Genomic DNA, 21,758 nt, shown 5'->3' with positions numbered 1-21,758 from the left:
TCCCATCTTGCCCTCCTTAGGGATTTACCCTGACCTGTGCCAGGCAGGACTGGGTAGAATGTGGACCCCAGATGAGAAGAGGAGACTTATAAGCTAAATTGTCAGATTTCACATAATTCAACACGTCTTTGTTGACTGTTGTCCTTATCTCAGCTGTGCTGAAGGGAATTTAGATTCCATGCATATTCCTACATTGGCCCAGGCGAAGCTGCAAACCTCTGAGGCTGATCACTGGCAGAGGTGGTAATTACAACAGATTCCCAGGGTAAACAGGGTGCTCTGAAGAAGAGCTGTAATTGGAAGGTCTAGCCACTTCTATTTCTAAACAGCTTTTCCTTCAACTAAAAACCTTGAAATCTATGAGTTTGATTTATTAATGAAGGCTGTAATTTTAGAATAAAGCATGCAGTCTGTAAGTCAACATTCACTTAATTTAATTGGAATAAAATTGGTTCTGTGAGCAATGTATGTCACTGACAAGGGCACCCACACTCCCTGTATTTCAACTTCTCAAAATATAAAACAAATACTGTTATCTGCAATTTTCCAGCAGGAATGAATTCAACAAAGGCTTTAAAATGTGCTTCAAATGTAAAATAGCAACCTTTCTATCATATATAAATATAGGGTTTGCCAGGGATAAGGATCAAGAGAGGAAAAATAACATGAAGAATTTTTCCTATTTCGTCTTTCAGTTATAAGCCCCCTTCTGTCACCTCAAGCCCAAAAGAAAGGATTTTTTTTTTTTTTCTGGTATGATTTCTGTCTAGTTCAGAAAAGGAAACACACTCGAGTATTCCTGTCTGGGAAATCCTATGGACAGAGATGCTGGTGGGCTACAGTCCAGGGGGTTGCAAAGAATCGGACATGACTTAGCAGCTGAGCACAGTACACAGGATATGGGTTTCCTTTGGACTTAAATGAGGCTCTTACCTGCCTCAGTCAGAACTGGAAACTTTGACCAAGTATTGTCACCCATTTATTATGCAACACTACTTTTAGCTCTCATGGAATACTTTTAAAAATTGACTATAGCTGGGCTATAAAATCTTGTCACATTTAAAAGAATGATAATTATTCAGAGAACTTGCCATTCAGAGAGTGTAATTAAGGTAGAAATGACTAGGAGATAATTTTACCAAAATTCACGTATATTGAAAAAATAAGTATTCTGTGAGAAGTCACAGGTCAAAGAAGAAGCTGTGATGTTTATTAAAACATCTTGAATAATATGATAATAAAACTATGTCAAAACAAACTAGTGAGACGTAGCTAAAGCTGAGCTGAACATCTTATCAGTCAGTCAGTTCAGTTCAGTCGCTCAGTCATGTCCGACCCTTTGGGCCCCATGAATCGCAGCCCGGCAGGCCTCCCTGTCCATCACCAACTCCCGGAGTTTACCCAAACTCATGTCCATCGAGTCGGTGATGCCATCCAGCCGTCTCATCCTCCGTCATTCCCTTCTCCTCCTGCCCCCAATCCCTCCCAGTATCGGGGTCTTTTCCAATAAGTCAACTCTTTGCATGAGGTGGCCAAAGTATTGGAGTTTCAGCCTCAGCATCAATCCTTCCAGTGAACACCCAGGACTGGTCTCCTTTAGGATGGACTGGTTGGATCTCCTTGCAGTCCAAGGGACTCTCAAGAGTCTTCTCCAACACCACAATTCAAAAGCACCAATTCTTCTGCTCTCAGCTTCCTTCACAGTCCAACTGTCGCATCCATACATGACCACAGGAAAACCATAGCCTTGACTAGACGGACATTTGTTAGCAAAATAATATCTCAGCTTTTGAATATGCTATCTAGTTTGGTCATAACTTTCCTTCCAAGGAGCAAGCGTCTTTTAATTTCATGGCTACAATTACCATCTGCAGTGATTTTGGAGCCCCAAAAAATAAAGTCTGACACTGTTTCCACTATTTCCCCACCTATTTGCTATGAAATGATGGGACCAGATGCCATGATCTTAGTTTTCTGAATGTTGAGCTTTAAGCCAACTTTTTCACCCTCCTCTTTCACTTTCCTCAAGAGGCTTTTTAGCTCCTCTTCACTTTCTGCCATAAGGGTGGTGTCATCTGCATATCTGACAGTGAGAGTGAACAGTGAGGTCGCTCAGTCGTGTCCAGAGGTTATTGATATTTCTCCCGGCAATCTTGATTGCAGCTTGTGCTTCTTCCAGTCCAGCGTGTAGCCTATAGTGGAAAACAATCACTGTGATGTACTCCCAAAGCTAACCCAGACTTGTACATTAACTATACCTTAATTTTTAAAATAGCTTAAAAAAAGCAGAGGGTGAGGGTTATATGAATCCAGTCTTTGGTGCTGTGGTGAGGATGTGAGTTGTGTTAGGAAACATACTGACTTAGAAGTCAGGAAAGATTACCATCAAGCCAAAATAACTGCCTTGCTACTTATTATCTGGAGGGAGCCTTGGAAAATGGCCCCACCTCTCTGAGTCTCAGTTTCCTTGTCTGTACAATAAACATAATATCAGTTTCCTGGGATTACGCAAGGATTCACTGAAAAGTAGTTAGAGCTTTTAGCACAAGTACCTGGCAAATAGCACATGTTGACTAACTCTGATTTTTTGCCTTCTCCACCTTCTGCATATTCATTGCTTCCAAGGAGCATTAAGATTATTTAACTTTTACTCTGAAATATTCCCTTTATTTCTTATGTAACTCAGGGAACAACATTGTCTAAAACTGGGAAAAAAAGAATGTGCTGAGGAATCAGATCTTCTTTTCAGTAATTCCACCCTGTTCTGGTAGATTTTGAAGAGGTTTCTTATTTTCACAGATGTCCAGTGTGGAGAAATATACCAAACACTCACACCCTCTAGTTAGATGACTCAGAGGGAACTTGAGGAGCTCACTGCATTGGGGTTTGGGAACAGATCTGCATACATTTTCTCTGGGGTGGTGTCAGAGTTCCTCAGGAAGCATCTGTATGATGGAACTAGACTAAGACAAGAGTAATTGCATGTGACAGGATCTAGACAGTCCCAGAGCAGAGGGGACATGGGAGATCATAGCCCAAAGCCCTAAGGGTATAAATAATGAAAATGGTGTCCCGGGAGTGGAAGAAACATAGCTGAGGTCAAATGGACCACGTGGGCTTCACTGATGACTCAGTGGTGAAGAACTTACTTGTCAGTGCAGGAGATGCAGGTTAGATCCGTGGGTCGGCAAGATCCTCTGGAGAAGGACCTGGCAACCCACTCCAGTATTCTTGCCTGGGAAATCCCATGGACAGGGGAGCCTGGCGGGCTATAGTCCATGGAGTTGCAAGAGTCGGACACAACACAGTGACTAAACAATAACAACAGATTGTGTACTCAAGAGTGCAGAGACGGTTCTGCTCCCATGAACTCTTTGTCAGCTGCCCCCCCTTTCACATTTCCTCTAAAACACGCTCCCTTCTCTCTCTCAGCTCTCACTTTTTCTAATTTTTTCCTGCAAGTCATCTCAGTGAACTTTAATGAAAGTGTCAGCAGTCCTTCCTGAGACAGCTCATCTCCAAACCGGACACCAGTCTGCCAGGAGACCGACAGGCCCCCATGGCACAAGTCTGGGCTGCCCTCTGCCCAGGCTCCAGTCCCAGGCCTGAGCAGCAACTCAGCTCTCACTTTTCATCAGAGCTTTCCTCTCACCTGCAAGCATGCACCAACATCTCTCCTTCTCATCTCATACGAAAGCAAAGTCTTACCAAACGGTAACCTTCCCCAAGAGTGCATGAGAGATAAGTTCCCTGCCCTTCTTTCTCTTCACTAACAAACCTCTTGAGAAGGTCACTTGCATTTGTTGCATCTACAGTCAAATTTTCCATTCACTCTTCAGCACACTGAAATGTGATGTCTAGCTCTATCAGTCTTTGCTATTCACCAAGGACCTTCTAATGACTGCTTTCACTCCTCATCTTTTCTGTGTATGCCCCCCTGAAACCCATGCCCCTGGTTTCTGGAATGTCCTGGCTCTCCCCTCACCCTTCCTGAGACTGCCTATGAGTCTTATTGGATAGGAACCTTTCCTCCATTCCCCTGGAGATGCTATTCCACTGCTGAGGACCCATTCAGATTCTAGTCTCTGATTAATGTCCCTGTTAATCTCACCTATAACTCTATTTTATATATATATAGAGAGAGACTAAGATTCCGTCTTTCACTCTAGACCCAAATTGTCACCTGCTTATAAGCCCTTCCTAGTTGAGACTTGCCTGGTGACTAAGATACCTCACTTCCACTGTACAGGGCACTTAGCCTGGTCAGGGAACTGAGATCTCACATGCCACAGGACGTGGGCGAAAGAAAAAAAAAAAAAAACAGGACAGACCTAAGCCTTCACTAGGGCTGATATACCCACAGAAAATCAAGGACCAGGAGTAACAGGTGTAAGTGGATACAGACTGGCTTATCAACTGCATCTCACAACCTCTGTAATTCGTTGTCTTGCTCACGTTCTAAATATATCAGGTCAAGTACAGACTTCTATTTAAAGACCTAGGACTTTGGAGGCAGACATACCTGAGTTCATATCTCAGCTCTGATGTTTTCACCTGTGCATAATCAGAAAAGAAATTTAAATTTCAAATCCCTTATCTGATAAGGGTCATTTCTTCAGTAGGGACTTCTTCTAAAGGTCAAATTAAAGTACTTATGAAAAGCACTTAACACAGTTCCCAGTACATAGAAAATATTTTCTAAAGAGTAAGTTTGCTGTTGATACTGATCAGAATTGTCTTCATCTCACTGTCTTTTCCCCTCTTTTTCCCACTCTGTGTGATCCCAAGGACTGTAGCCTGCCAGGCTCCTCTGTCCATGGGATTCTCCAGGCAAGAACACCTGAGTGGGTTTCCATTTCCTCCTCCAGGGGATTTTCCTGACCCAGGGATCGAACCCAGGTCTCTTAAGTCTCCAACATTGGCAGGGGGGTTCTTTAACACTAGTGCCACCTGAAAAGCCAAACACAGTTCCCAGTACCTAGAAAATATTTCTAAAGAGTAAGATTGCTATTGCTATTGATCAAAATTTTCTCCATCTCACTGCCATTTTCCCTGTTTTTGCCACCATCAACTCTCGCCTTTTAAGGCACTCTCCCCCGGTCGGTTTTTCTTTCCAGGGCAGTCTTCCTGGTGCATCCTGCTTGTACATTGTTGGACATCATGTGCCTGCACTACAAAAATGAATAGACAAGAAAAAAGGGGAAATAATCTGTATATTCAGCTAAACTGTCCAGGAAACACATTAACTTTTAACCAGATATATAGGTGTGATGAGATTTTTTTTTTTAAGTATTTCAGTTATTGTGGCTCCCAGCAGAATCACAATAAACTGTAGAAAATTCTGAAAGAGATGGGAATACCAGACCAGCTGACCTGCCTCTTGAGAAACCTATATGCAGGTCAGGAAGCAACAGTTAGAACTGTACATGAAACAATAGACTGGTTCCAAATAGGAAAAGGAATACGTCAAGGCCATATATTGTCACCCTGCTTATTTAACTTCTATGCAGAGTACATCATGAGAAATGCTGGACTGGAAGAAACACAAGCTGGAATCAAGATTGCCGGGAGAAATATCAATCACCTCAGATATGCAGATAACACCACTCTTATGGCAGAAAGTGAAGAGAAACTAAAAAGCCTCTTGATGAAAGTGAAAGAAGAGAGAGAAAAAGCTGGCTTAAAGGTCAACATTCAGGAAACAAAGATCATGGCATCCGGTCCCATCACTTCATGGCAAATAGATGGGGAAACAGTGGAAACAGTATCAGACTTTATTTTGGGGGGCTCCAAAATCACTGCAGATGATGACTGCAGCCATGAAATTAAAAGACACCTACTCCTTGGAAGATAAGTTATGACCAACCTAGATAGCATATTCAAAAGCAGAGACATTACTTTGCCGACTAAGGTCCGTCTAGTCAAGGCTATGGTTTTTCCTGTGGTCATGTATGGATGTGAGAGTTGGACTGTGAAGAAGGCTGAGTGCCAAAGAATTGATGCTTTTGAACTGTGGTGTTGGAGAAGACTCTTGAGAGTCCCTTGGACTGCAAGGAGATCCAACCAGTCCATTCTGAAGGAGATCAGCCCTGGGATTTCTTTGGAAGGAATGATGCTGAAGCTGAAACTCCAGTACTTTGGCCACCTCATGCAAAGAGTTGACTCATTGGAAAAGACTCTAATGCTGGGAGGGATTGGGGGCAGGAGGAGAAGGGGACGACAGAGGATGAGATGGCTGGATGGCATCACTGACTCGATGGACGTGAGTCTGAGTGAACTCTGGGAGTTGGTGATGGACAGGGAGGCCTGGCGTGATGTGATTCATGGGGTCGCAAAGAGTCAGAAACGACTGAGCGACTGAACTGAACTGAACTGAACTGAGCTGAACTGAGCTGAACAGGCAGAATCAATCCACTCCAGCCATGTTTACCTGTGTCTCCCTAGTCCCAGGTCAGACAAGATGCTACTTAGCCTCAGACCTACCCTTACCACTCCCTGATGTGGATTCTATCTGTCCAATTTACAGATGATCAAACTAAGCTGCATGGAATTTCAGAAACTTTTCCCAAGGTCATGGCACTGAATGAAAAGATCAAGATGAAAACCTACACTTGTCAAACCCCATATCAGTCCTTTTCCCCCACTGTACTAGATAACCTCTCTGTTCACTCAAATATGGTATTTTTATATACATTGGTCACCCACAAAATCCCTTGTGATTGCCCATTGTCATCCCTGAATCAAGAAATCATATTCTATAAAAGCAAACACAGCTGTGATAGGAGTTCCAGGTGAGTCCAAGTTAGAGAATCTTAGATTTCTCCAGATGTGTTCCAATTCTACCTAACGTCCCTTTCTACACCCAACCCCCCGAAAAAAACTGTGCTGAGATTTTCAAACTTCTGATTTTCCTATTTGACATCTTAAATATTCCAGCTGCTCTCCTAACCACCATGTCTCATGAGCACCCAACCATAACTAGGAAAGTGGGACCAGATGCCCTGCCAAGTGGTTACAGTTTAATAGTAAATAAATGAGTCCCTGGTAGTTTTCTTATAGCTGGCTGGGGAGCCAGTTCCCAGCTGCTGGGTCCACTAGCAGCTGAGTAAATACATTGCCAGAAGCTGCAACCTGAGAATTACCATTCAGTGCCCACAGCCCTGGACACACTAGGACTGCTGTTGTTTATCCATTAACAGGTGGGAAATCACCAAAGCTGTAACCACTAAATCCCCTTCTAAGTTGTCTGTTAAAAAAAAAAAAAAGATTGTTCTATTTATTGACCTGGAGAACAAGAGGCAGGACTATTCATTTAGATAAAATTAAGTTAAAATCTTTAGGTTGTACTCAGAGCCTGTATAAAGGCCTCATAACTAAGCCTGGGCAGCTTGTCCATTGCAGCCCACCTGACGCATCCATCACCAGCAGGTGAGGGTTCAAGCAGCAAGCCATCAGTTCTGTTTTACATTCTTCTAATCAACGACTATGGACCAATTCTGCATTAGGCCCTGGGCTATCATGCTCAGTACTGGAGAGAACTGCATCGTCCCTGGCTTCATGGTGAATCAAGGAAAGCCAGTATCTGAAGAAACAGTTTTGATTCTGCAGGATATACATAGCAGTAGACACATATTCCGGAGAAGGCAATGGCACCCTACTCCAGGACTCTTGCCTGGAAAATCCCATGGACGGAGGAGCCTGGTAGGCTGCAGTCCATAGGGTCGCTAAGAGTCGGCATGACTGAGCGACTTCACTTTCGCTTTTCACTTTCATGCATTGGAGAAGGCAATGGCACCCCACTCCAGTATTCTTGCCTAGAGAATCCCAGAGACAGAGGAGCCTGGTGGGCTGCCATCTATGGGGTCACATAGAGTCAGACACAACTGAAGTGACTTAGCAGCAGCAGCAGACACATATTCGGGCCAAAGAAGCAATATCTCCAAACAGGGAACATGTGTGTACGGTTTCAAGGATGAATTCAAGTGAGTGTTGTATGTGCTGGGGAAGGGTGGGTGTCTGGTGAGAAATGCCATTCCACATAGAGAAAGTAACACACAGCGAGGAGTTTTCTCTACTACAGCACCTATTTGAATTTGGTCTTTAACTAGAGTAGGAGCTTTTGGAGTGTAGGAACCACTCATTCTACACTTATAGCACTTCTACTCAGGCCAGACTCTCTGATAGCTAGATGTCATAGGTAATAAGTTACAGGTAAGTATCAGGAGCTGAGTGAGAGATAGAGATAGCTGTCCCAGCTCAGCGCTTCCAGCAGTGAGAAGAGGCATCAGCTTTCCTGATTTTTCTCTTCATGCCAGTACCCATCCCAGGACCTCAGGCAGTGGTGGTTAAATTGTTGTGGCAATATTGTGTCTTGGAATGAGTAGCAAACTCTAGAATACTGAGTTCCTGTCTATCTCTTTCATAATAACAGCTGGATAAGTCTTGATCATTTATTTTCCCATCAAAGATATAAAAATTTAAAAACTATCCCATATTTGCTAAACACTTCCTATTTCTCAATGTGCTTTTATATGCGTGGGCTCATCCATCTTTATAACAGATCCATTTACAGTTGCAGAAACTGAGGTTTGGGGATGAAAGAGCACAACATGAACTCGAAGCTGCAATTTTTCTTTTAGTTACAAGTCCTATCCTGGGGTTCTGAGGCCCCACAAAGCTCTAAAACCCTATATTCTGTAACTTGGGATTTCTTATTTTAAGTGAAGTGTTGTCAACCCATCCTTATTTCATGTTGTTCATTCAAACCACATCTGAAAGACTAATGGCCTTGACAGATGTCATTTTCACTTCATTCTGAACAGAAATAACAATGGTTCTTCCAGCTGACAATGGGTCCTCTCCCTGACCTCGATGCACATTTCTGTCCCCAGAAGGCAGAGGCCAGGCAGACATCTGTTCCCAGGCAATAGCAGCTTCTCTTTGCTGTCTGGGAAGCTTCCACAGCTTTGGAGATAAAATAATAGCATTCTGTCGTGTTTGGCGGGGACATCTGCCCTGTAACAAAACCTTTCCTTTATCATTTTCTCAAAGGTTAAAATCTTGCTCACTTGGTTTTTCTTAATGGTCCCATGTCTCTTCTGGTTTGATGTGTGTGCTCTGCTGTGTTGTAAGCTGGCAGGGATGGTGAACTTGGAATCCAAGGATGCTGGTCTAGGTTCTGAACAGATATCTTGTGACTTGGGAAACGTTACGTAGCTTCCTTGAGTCCTGACCATCGATAAAAATGAAATAATAATAGCATCTGCCCTCCCTGATACTGTTGCTGTGATTCTCAAATGCTGCTGAAATGGTGCACACTCATTATGACTATAGTTTTATGAGTAGCCCAACTATTGAAGGATTGTGTTAATATGCCTAGAGCAGCATGAAGTTGCAGTGTAATGAGCTCAAGTCCATTCTGCTGTGATGCAGTTCAGTCTTTCTAGAGCATGCTGGTCTTAGGTCAAGGTGATTCTGGTAAGAGAAGTGCAGCCCCACGTGCACAGGTTTCAGAAAGGAAGGAAAGAAACGCTAATGAGTTTCACTGTTTTCCAGATGTGTGCTAGGCATGTAACATTGAATTGATCCTGAGCACCAAATGCTGTGGGGTCAGCATGATGATGGCCATTTTATAAATGGTGAAACCTAAGGGCACAGAGGAAAAGGACTGGATCCAAGGTCAGTTTGTTAATATTTAACATTTCATTTATTTTCATACATGCGTATGAGTGTGTGATATTTGGCCTTGTGTAACCATCAAGTTTGAAATCTAATCCAGGGTGAGGGACTCAGAGCCCAGAGAGGTGAGATATCGCGTGGCTTGCAGTCAGCAGTGATAGTTTGGATGTTGCCATGCTTAGGCCGCATCTGCCCACTTGGTTAGTCTGAGACAATCATGAGCAACTTAGATAAAATTTCTGGGTTTCAATTTCTGAGTCTGAGAAATGGCCATGACTTGCTTCACAGCGGCATCACCAGAACACACGGCACCATGTCAGGTGCAGCATTTCCTTTCCTCCTGGAGCGTTAAGCATCCATTCGGAGTCAAACAGAAACTTAGGTCTCCAGGTTAAACATTCTGCATTTATCTTTACATCCTGCTGTAAAGTCTTTGAGAGTCTTTGTGATTTTTCCATCCCAAGTTTCCATAGACCCTAGTAGACGGCTGAAGTCACGTTATACAACTAGGTAACTTGGCTAGAGCGTTGAACCCAAAAGCCAGGGTTTAAATCCAGGTTCTGCTTGACTGACTTTATGCGAAGGCTTTTTCCCCTCACTTTTTCTCTTCTGAGACTTGGTTTCTTGTTCTGTATAAATGATTCCTCAATCACAGGCTGATTATGAAGATTAAGATAAAGCCCACTGTCAAAGTTTGAGAACCCCAAATGGAGATAATATTGTCAATGACTGAGTAAATCTTGTTTCTGCCTAAAATAAGGCTGCTAGTTTAAATTTGGTTTAGTGCTTCTTCCCTCATTCCGTCTCTCCTCCTATCCTTAGCCTTTCCATCCTTAGTGGCATGTTAGTGGTTTTAGCTCTGGAAAATACTCAGGGCTGTGTGAAATCAGTGACTAAAACAGTTGACACATTAGTGAAAGGAAACTGGTAGAATTTGCAGGTCACGTCTCCTAGTTCTGATTACTTGCGAAGTGAGTTCAGCTGCTCTTTGCATTGTGGTGTTATCACGTAATTGCATTCAACTTCTTTCTGACACCATCTCTTTCATAGAGCCTCTTTTCCTCAGTAAATTGTGAGGCAGAAGTCATGTGATAAAGAAAAATGAAGAAGATATTTTTGAGTCTAATTGAAGGAGTCCAAATACAATCAAAAGGAGTAGAGACTGAAATTATCTTGTCATTCTAAACTCTTAAAATCAAATACTAATGGATCAGATGAATTCCAATGGATTTTAAAAACCTTTTATTTTCAGCAGAGGGATCATGGATGTTTGTACAGAAGTCATATACAGGCTCCAGTATCTTAATAAAAGAGTAATCAAGACCTACATATTTTATGACGTTGCATTGAGCTTGTGTCATTTCATACATTTAGACTTGTCAATTATTGTAATCATCAGTTTTAAGTGATTATTGAAGAAGGGGGAAAAAGCAATGATAATTGCTTTTTCTTCCTAAGCCATTCAAAGATTGTCATAATATGCCATATTCTCAATACAATAATCAAATACTTTTATATAACCGACAACCTAATCTTAGCACTGTATGCAAATAAGTGGATTAAAGTCAACTCTCTTTCCAAATGTATATAAACATTTATAAAATAGAAATTTCTCTTAGAATTAAAAAAAATACATTTTTTGTAAAATACAAGGTATGTGACTGTCTCTCACAGAATCAGAGAGATTCATGTACGGCCTTTTATATTCTGGATTGAAGATTGTTCCAGAACACTGGTGGAAATTTTATAATTAGACAAAAGATTCATAATATGTGTCTTTAAAGGGGAGGAAGCAATTGGAGTGACTTGGGAAGAAAAACTCAGTATTTATGCAATAGCTACATGTCTTAAACGCTTGTGTATCAATGAACATGGGTTTGAGTAAACTCCAGGAGATTGTGAAGGATAGGGAAGCTTGGTATGCTGCAGTCCATGAAGTCGCAGAGTCAACATGATTTAGCAACCGAAAAACAACAACAGTACATGGCACTATCTCGGGTATTTGTAAATATAATACTTCATTTATTATTTTGCTTTAATACCAAAACGCAACCTCTCTATACAGATGAAGACATTTGGCCTGGAACCTGTTTTCCTAGGACTGTGTACTGAGTGTGCAAGCTGGGGTTAGAACTCAGGTCTCCGACATTAGCTCCATTTTTCTTTCCTATTTAATGTCACAATAAGCAATTGAACAAAAGAACGGAAAGATCTCCTCAAGAAAAGCGCAAAATCTGTGACTATAAAATTCATTGTTTTCTATGTAGCTGGCAAGTATCTTCTCCATTCGCCCCCTACAGTGTTTGTAAATCCAGCAGTAGATGAATCAGGCAAGTGCAATCACACCTTTCCCTGGTTTCACCAAACACTGTGTGCACAATTACCCTTAACAATAAAGTTATAACCTCTGATTTTTTTTTAACGCATAACCTCATTTCTCATTTTGTCTGTTTATATAGCCCACACAGGTTCATGAGCAATTTGAAATATGCCTTTGCCTGAACCCTTTTGTGTGTACACTTTTTTCCTTTCCACACTTGCTTCTCTGTAACAATCCCTGCTTCAAAGTCCAACAGCTTACCTGTTGCAGCTAGAGCATGAGATAAATAAGGTCAGGACGGGATTTATGAATCATCTCCTCCACCAACTTTTACGGGAAAATTCAAGATGAAAACCCAACCCATTTGGCATTGACTCAGAGCAAGACTTCCTGAAACAGTGAAAGGAAAAGGAAAACTATTTAAAGTCACATCTTCTAAAATTAAAGCTTAACCCCAGTGACCTTACCAATGTGATAAGCTAAAACCTAGCATCCAGGGCCATAGAACTTTCTGGGGGAAAAGTCAAGGTACATCCCTGACCTATCCATTCTGTGACTGACTTTGATTTCTATTTGCCCCACATTTATATCAGATGGTTAAAGACATCCCACTCACTGCATCTATTGTGCCTCTCATAAGCCTCACTTTGCAGAAAGAAATCCAATCATTCATTCAACTGACATCAGTCAGACAAAGGTATTTACTGAAAAGTTACCACTTTTGTTAGATACTTTCTATGCACTTGATATTAACTATGTACTTAATTTTATTTAATATTAATTTTTTAAAAATATGTAAAAATATAGGAAAGCTCTCTGGTAAAGGTAGATACATGAGCAAAAATAAAAACAGTATTTTTGTCGTTTAAGCACTTCTGTGCTTTTACAGAATTTGAAAGACAGAAGCTTAAAAAGTAACTATAAATCTATGTTCATGACTACATAACATATACCAATGTGACTGTGACCTCAATAACAGAAAGGGGGTGTGGCTATAAAGAAATAGAGCTTTTGTGTGCAACTAAAGTTGGCATCAATTTAACACAGAATGTTGTCATTTTAATAGGTTATATACAATCCCCATAGTAACTGCAAAGAAAGTATAGAATATGAACAAACAAACAAAAAAAAACTGAGAAGGGAATCAAATTGTGTCACTACAAGAAATTCACCAAACATAAAGGAATGCAGAAATCGTGGAAATTATAGAGGAAAAGCTATAAAACCCAGCAAACAAGTAACAACATGAATGACTAAATTTACTTACTTTAAATGAAAAAAAAATGTAAATGGAGGGAAGGGGTAGGTGGGAGGAACTGGGATATTGGGACTGACACGTATACACTCTTGATACTGTGTATAAAATAGACAACTGATGGGAACATATAGTTGAGGACAGGGAGCTCTACTTAATCCTCTCTGGTGTTCTAAATGGGAGGGAAATCTTAAAGGGAGGGAATATGTGTATACATACGGCTGATGCATTTTGCTATGCACTAGAAGGCAATGGCAACCCACTCCAGTACTCTTGCCTGGAAAATCCCATAGGAGCCTGGTAGGTTGCAGTCCATGGGGTCGCTAAGAGTCGGGCACGACCGAGCGACTTCACTTTCACTTTTCACTTTCATGCACTGGAGAAGGGAAATGGCAACCCACTCCAGTGTTCTTGCCTGGAGAATCCCAGGGACAGAGGAGCCTAGTGGGCTGCCGTCTATGGGGTCGCAGAGTCAGACACGACTGAAGCGACTTAGCAGCAGCAGCAGAAGCTAACACAACATTGTAAAGCAAAGCAAGTATACTGCAATAAAAAAATGATTAATTAAACATAAAAAAATGTGAATGTATACATCCAAATAGGGTATTAGTTGGCCTTAAGAAGAAAGGAAATTCTAGCACATGCTACAACAAGGATGAATCTTGAGATGTTATGCTCAATGAAATAATTGAGTCACAAAAGACAAACACTGTATAATTCCACTTACTAGAGGTACCTAGTATAGTCATATTCACAGAGACAGAAAGTAGAAGGTAATTGCCAGCGAATTGGGAGAGAAGGAATGGAGATTTATGGTTTAATGGGTGCAGAGCTGCAGTTCTGCCAGATGAAAAATGTTCTGGAGATGGATGGTGCTGATGGCTGTACACCAGTGTGAATGTATTTAATGGCACCTAACTGTACACATTAAATGGCTAGAGTGGTAAATTTTACCACAATTTTTAAAATAGCAACAAAAAGTAAAGACAGAAAAGCAATGTAGGTATTATGGTTCACAATTTATAAATGTAGAAACTAAGACAGAGTTCAGTGTGTGGTGGTCCCATCACAAGCCAGGGCCAGAGCTTGGACCCACCATCAAGACCTTCATAAATGTGCCTAAACAAACTCACGAAAATAGAAGCACACTGGAATTTCACCTGCATGAAATTCAGTAATTCTTTCTCATGATATTTTTAGGTGAGAATTTATTTCTTAGCATAATATGAGTTTTAGGATTTGGGAAGTATATAAACATCTCAACAAAGTCATTTGAGAAATGAAAGGAAAATTCTTGAGCTCTTTTATGGCCTTATACACGTTTCCTTCTGAGTGATGAACGATGGCGTTACTAATTCCTGTGCTTTTTATATCTTGTCAGTGAAATTTCGTCCTGAGATATATCCAAAAAAGGTATTGCATCTAAATTGCTCTCTGGCAAGATACTAGCCAGGAGACCAGTGAAGAATAAAAGTAGGAGGCAAACACCAGGACAGCAGAGATGGAGTCTCCAGGAGCCTGGATGGGGAGCTAAGGATTGTGCTAAACAGACTTTGTGGAACTCACTGTTTATAATTTTTTTATTCTAAATTGATAGAGGAAATGAAGTCCTCGGTTTTTTAGTGGGAACATAAAAGAAATATTGATTTCCATTTATAGAACACTAGATAATAAATCTAGTACAGTCACAAATATTACCCTAAGCCAGATAAGACAGATGCAAGAATATAAAAACACCTAAACTTAACTCATGAGTAGTACTGCAAAAATTAGCCACTAATGCCAGGTGTTGAAGCTGACCTGGTACTTAGAAAGGAGTTACTGAAAGCATCTTTACTCATAGAAGTAAGGGTTTGAAGAGGATATACTAATTCCTGTAGTATTAAGCCTATTTTGAAAATTTACACTGGGTTCATTGACTGATGAAAGCTCTTAGCAGCAAAAACAAGTCATGACTCTGCACATGAAAAAGTTTCTAAAGATGCTAACTAGCGGATATCTGTGTTTCTTGATTCCCCAAAATCTATTGCACATTTTTGGCAGTTAAACCTGGCTTTTACTTGGGAAGTTTTTCTTCGCAACTGGATAAAATCAGAGATCTGGCCCAGCCAGGAGGTAAGCCCATGCTAGAACCAAAAGAGAGAGAGAACACCAAAGACAAGACATTGAGGTTCATGTGTTCCAGCCATGGCAGCCACAGGGGCAAGCCTGTCCAGCAGGTCCTCTTCTGAGGCCAGTTTCTGCCTTTCCAGCCTGATTTTTATTTTCCCTTCCATCCTATGAGCTCCACCCCAACCTTCCAATAAACACTCTTTTCACTTACCTCAGCTGGAGTAGGTTTCTGATGCTTACAACCAAGGAGTTCTAACTGACAAATGAGGCTGGTTTCTTTTTTTCTTTTTTTTTTTTTTTTTGCTTCTCATTCATTTGTCCATTGAGTCATTGATTCACTCATGCATTTGTTCATTCAATAGTAATTTATTTAACGATTGTTTTGTGCAGGCCACAGAGTTAAATCAGACGTAATAACTGCTCTCAAGATTACAGTCCATTGGAACCACTGGAAGGAGCTAAGATTACCCTCCTTTCTCAGAAGCCAGCATGCCTACCACATATACAAATCTGACTTGGCAGGTAATAAGGTCATTCTAAGCCAGTGTTCTCTTCTGAAAAATTACAATAAAATCATACTAGCCTTGCCCTCCCTCTGGTATCTGAATGATGGTGTCTAATATGACAGGGGTTTATCATTCCCTAAAGCGGCAATGATAAAATACCTGGGGGCTTCTGCTGCATCGCTGTTATTAGTAAGCACTGACATAGCCATGATCACTGGTATTTCAATGGAAAGGGGTCCAGCGGACCCTACCTTGGTCTGCAGTGAAGCCTTTGAATACTACTACTACCAGGCCCAGTGCTTGTCCATGCCCAAAGCAGCCATCTGGTGACCACAAAGTGACTGTGCGCAGAGAAAGCCACTTCATCACAAACCACATGAGAAGTCATCTGAGAAAGATACACTCTCTCCTCAAGCATCCTGTAATGAAGGCTAACATTCAGTGCAGTCCAGTCATGGGACCAGCAGCTGGGCAGGAAGTGGAGGGCAAACTTACAGATGGTTGACTCAGCCTCCGAGCCATCTGTAGATGAGCACCAAGGCCCTACCTCATCAGTCAAGCAGAAAACATCCAAGGCAGCTGAAGAAGTAAGAAATGGTCTGGGGTTTAACGAAAAGGCCACCAGACTGAGAACCAGGAGACCTGGTCTCCTCACCCCCGCTCCACCACAAATGAGTTTTCTGGATAAATGGAGATAATCCATTTTTTCTTCTCGGGGCCTCATGTTCCTCCTCTACAGACTCAGGGATTTGAACCATATTCTTTCTTAGGAAAAGAAACGTCTCCTAATTGGCATCTAACATGTCTCTCTATATTACCGATAGTTAATGCCCAACTGGCAAGGTAAGAGTCACCACCCTGCTCTGTGCACGGAGATGGAATATTCAGGTAAAGTCCTTTCAGCCCTACCTTTCCTCTCTTCTCCATCTCTGCTCCATGTCTGCGGTTCCACCCAGGGCCAGCTCCATGAGTATCCAACTTCAGATGAGTGCTGAGCTGGGTTTAACGCTCTATTGTCAGCTCTTAAAAGGCACAGTGATGTTTAAGGAAGGGCCTCAAATTCATTGATCATTGGCCCAACATATTATGTCCCAGATCCCACCTTGAGTCTATGATCCCTGGCAGGTGAGCCCCTGGGTAGCAGGTGCTCAGAAGAATAGATAGAAGTATCTCCTACAGGGTCTAGTTCTCACTCCATAGAACTCCAGTGACATGGACAAGATGAAGGTGACATAAGTGAGCTCTTTAAAGTGAGTCAAGTACTTCCAGGGCAAGATGCAGGGTCAAGAGTTATAGAAAAAGGAAAGAAACTCTCCCTATCTAGGAAGAACTAGGAACTGGCTCTTTGCCTCCATTTATTCTGACATGGAGGGGAAAAAAAAGTCTCTTTGTTATTGACTCAAGAAATGAGGAACTGTGTATGTGTTTGGAGTGGGGCGGGGTGTCAGTTTCCTTCAAACTTTTTGTGTCTGAGCCCTTAAGCTAGAGATCACTTGAGTAGCAGGTGGGAAAGGAAGAAAAAGGCCAGGCTCAGGTGATCACAATAAACCCTGCGGTCCTAACTGCCCGAGTCCTGTGAATGCTGGATGAAGGGTTTCCGTGTGGCAGTGTATACCTGACGCCACTCTCCGTCAGAGACCCCTGCCTGCCTGCCTGTGCACCAGCTCCCTCTGCTAAGAGCATCAGTCCCAGCAGTCTGCAGACCCTGTCTGGTATCTCCAGTGTGCTTCCTGTGGCCCAGGCTTCGTGAGGAGTACCTGGAGTGGTGCCCTGGGAAATGCACCAAAGAAAACAAGTGGGCACCCCGAGGGAGAAGGAAATAGACATCCAGAGCCTAGATTGAGGGATCTAGACTCAGGAAGCACCTCAGCAAACTGGTCCTTTTGCCCTCATCTGCAACTGCTGAGGTTGGACAGCAGAAGCAAGGTAGTTTAATAAACAAAATATGCCCTCCCCCCACCGCCGTCAAGGTAAGTAGTACTAATCCTGACTTCACCAAAACTGTAGCTATGCTATCCTGGATGAATTACTTCACTTCTTAAAGCCTTGCCTTCCTAATGAACACTTTAAAATAGAGTTATAATGTCCTTCACAGAGTTGCTGTGTGAGGTAGATAGAGGATAACACGAGGGTCCCACTCTTGTTCATGTAAGCATTCAATCTTTGAAAAGTATTGCTACTGATAGAAGCTTCAGGGCTTCCCTAGTGGCTCAGATGGTAAAGAATCTGCCTGTAGTGCAGGAGACCCAGGTTCAATCCTTAGGTCAGGAATGTCCTCTGGAGAAAGACATGACTGTCCACTCCAGTATTCTTGCCTGGAAAATCCCATTAACAGAGGAGCCTTGTGGGCTACATATAGTTTACAGGGTTGCAAAGAGTTGGACATGACTAAGTGACATTTTCTTTTTTTGTTGTTAATAGAAGCTTTGAGACTTTCCCGGGGACCTGTGACTCCGTGATGAAATAGAGTTCATCCTGGTGTCTGAGACATGGGCAGCAAGAGCAGGAGAGGGAGACTCCTGAGAACCCAGGTGAGTTTGGAGACATGACAACACAGTGGGCAGAAACCTCCATGGCGGGTGGGAAGTGCCAGAGTGCTCCCAGGGAAAGGAGACCCCCAAACCCCTCTAGCCTGGATTCTGTCCTTGGTGCTCATCCTCCTGTTGGCCAGGAATGTGTGGGCCCGGATCACAGTGTTCGGTACCTCACGGGTCCAATCTGGGCTCCGTCTAGACAGACAGCTGGAGGCTGGGAGCACAGGATGCCAGCACTCCAGGGAGGAGGGGGAGAAACCTCAGCAAAAAATGTTCCCTTCCAGCCTCCGCTGACTGCCGGCTTCCAGAAGACAGTCGGAAGCTGTCTGGCTGGTGGTGACTTCTCTGTCTTACCCACCAGCCTCCTAGGTGATAAGCAGCTCTGCCTTGGCTGTGTCAGGTAGGCTGGCCGTGTGGCACCTTATCCTAAAGGATCCCAGAGCAGGGCCCTGCCCTTCTCAACCAATCTTCTTCTAACCACTGGTCCACGCACATTCAGGACTCCAAAACCCTATCACTTAGCTTCAGTTGGATTTTTGCCCCCATCTGTAACCTCAATAGGTAACAAGGAAGAGTCTATGACTGCCCCCTGCATTCCCATCTCATCATGCTTCCTTCTGCTTCCCTCCTTATCTTTATATATTGGTCATATCAACTTCTGCTTAGGCTCTTTCATCTTTCTAGGAAACAACAGTGTCCCCGTATTCCTGGCATTCTCAGCCAGTTTGCCTGAGCCCTTCATTTCCCTCCCAGCTGGGCTAAGTGCTACTTCTTCATGCTACTATGACCACCTGAGTGTAGCCCTATCCTTGTACTTGTCAAATTGCATAATAAATCTCTCCCTCTAGACTTGGAACTAAATAGGATTCCTTGTAATCCTATTACTTAGTGCAGAGAACATAGATCTCAGTGTATATATTTAAAAGGAAAAAACTTCTACAAGTTAAATTGTCTACTTTGATCCATCCTAAACCCCTTCCCCTGCTTTTCATTCTCCACAGAGTAGCCAAGTTGATGTTTGTGTGACACAATATTAACTGGGTCCTGCCCATGCTCAGCATTTTTCTATAGCTTCACATCACCCTTAAGATAAAGTGCCGTATCGTTATGCCCTACAAAATCCTACAGGTGTCACTTTTGTCTATTTCACTCTCAAAAGCCTTTGTCCATATTTTTGGTTCCTATATCAGTTAGGTTTGCTGTGTAACAAATTGCCCCAGGTCCAGTGGCTTAATACATAATCAGTTACTATTTTTCAAATGATGATTACTTGAAGCCACTTATCTCCTCTGAACTTATACATCTGTCACCAGGTGGGTCAGGTAAGCAGCTCTGCAAATCTTGGCTGGGCTTGCTTATGTGTTAAGGAGCTGGCCTACTACAGGCTGGTCTAGAATGGCCCCAGAGGGACAACTGAGCTCTTCTCCACAGGATCTCTTATTCTCTAGCAGACTCACCTTCTCTCATTTGTAGGCTGGTGGCAGGGCTCCAGAGGACTATTCTGGAGTCTTGGGCTCAGGATAAGTTTGAAAACACCTCCACCTCATTCTGTTGACCAAAATGGGTCACTAGGCCTATCAAAGAGTAGAGACAGAGACCCCACTGTTTAATGGGAATGCTACCAAGTCACACTGCAAAGGTCATAGACCCAGGAAATGGTGAAAAATAGCCATTTCTCCAATCAATCGACCATGGAGCATGATTCAGTCATTAGTTAGAGCTGAGGATCAAGCAATAGTAATTTTAGGAGTATTCACGTGGTTCTGCTAAGTCCCTCATGGGTCATCCTTCGAGAGCACTACTTATCCACAAGTTGCACCACCTGCCATCATCTGAGCATGTTCTCCACTTTCCAGTGAAGGGCTTGTGCCGTGTGTGGTCCCTGCCACCTGGCATTCCTGCCCTCTTTCCCAGCTTCCTGAGTCCTGGCTCACGCCCCGGGTCTCAGCTTTCCAGACTTTTCAGGTTACGTTTGCCACATTCACTCTTTTTCCTTCATTTCTATAACATTCTTCCGTTTTCTCCAAAATACTCTTTACAGTGTTAATTGTTTGGGACTTCCAAGGGGACACAGTGATTAAGACTTCACCCTCCAACGCAGGGGATATGGGCTCTATCCCTGGGAGGGTGAGCTAAAATCCCACATGGCTTGCACGCAGAATAACTCAAAACATAAAACAGAAGCAATATTGTAACAAATTCAAAAACGACTTTAAAAACTGTCCACATCAAAAAAAAATCTTAAAAAATGTTCAGTATCAGTTCATTCCCTCAGTTGTGTTCGACTCTTTGTGACCCCGTGGACTGCGGTGTGCCAGGCTTCCCTGTCCATCACCAACTCCTGGAGCTTGCTCAAACTCATGTTCATTGAGTCAGTGATGCCATCCAACCATCTCATCCTCTGTCATCCCCTTCTCCTTCCGCCTTCAATCTTTCCCAGCACCAGGGTCCTTTCTAGCCAGTCAGGTCTTCCCATCAGGTGGCCAAAGCACTGAACTTTCAGCTTCAGCATCAGTCCTTCCAAAGAATATTCAGGACTAAGTTCCTTTAGGATGGACTAGCTGGATATGCTTACAGTCCAAGGAACTCTCACACGTCTTCTCCAACACCACAGTTCAAAAGTATCAATTCTACGACACTCAGCTTTTTTTATAGTCCAACTCTCACATCCATACATGACTACTGGAAAAACCATACCTTTGACTAGATGGACCTTTGTTGGCAAAGTAATGTCTCTGCTTTTTAATATGCTATCTAGGTTGCCATGCTATCATAGCTTTTCTCCCAAGAAGTAAACGTCTTTTAAATTCATAGCTGCAGTCACCTTCTGCAGTGATTTTGAAGCCCAAGAAAATAAAGTCTCTCACTGGTTCCATTGTTTCCCCAACTATTTGCCATGAACTGATGGGACCGGATGCCATGATCTTAGTCTTCTGAATGTTGAGTTTTAAGCCACCTTTTCACTCTCGTCTTTCACTTTCATCAAGAGGCTGTTTAGCTTTTCTTTGCTTTCTGCCATACGGGTGGTGTTATCTGCATATCTGAGGTGATTGATATTTCTCCCAGCAATCTTGATTCCAGCTTGTGCTTCATCCAGCTCAGCATTTCCATGATGTACTCTGCATATAAGTTAAATAAGCACAGTGACAATATACAGCCTTGACGTACTCCTTTTCCTATTTGGAACCAGTCTGATATTCCATGTCCAGTTCTAACTGTTGCTTCCTAACCTGCATATAGATTTCTTAGGATGCAGGCAGGTATTCCCATCTCTCTCAGAATTTTCCACACTTTGCTGTGATCCACACAGTCAAAGGCTTTGGCATAGTCAATAAAACAGAAGCAGATGTTTT

The sequence above is a fragment of the Ovis canadensis genome, chromosome 3, assembly GCF_042477335.2.
Source record: "Ovis canadensis isolate MfBH-ARS-UI-01 breed Bighorn chromosome 3, ARS-UI_OviCan_v2, whole genome shotgun sequence".
Classification (NCBI taxonomy): Eukaryota; Metazoa; Chordata; class Mammalia; order Artiodactyla; family Bovidae; genus Ovis; species Ovis canadensis.
This window is presented reverse-complemented; position numbering follows the sequence as displayed.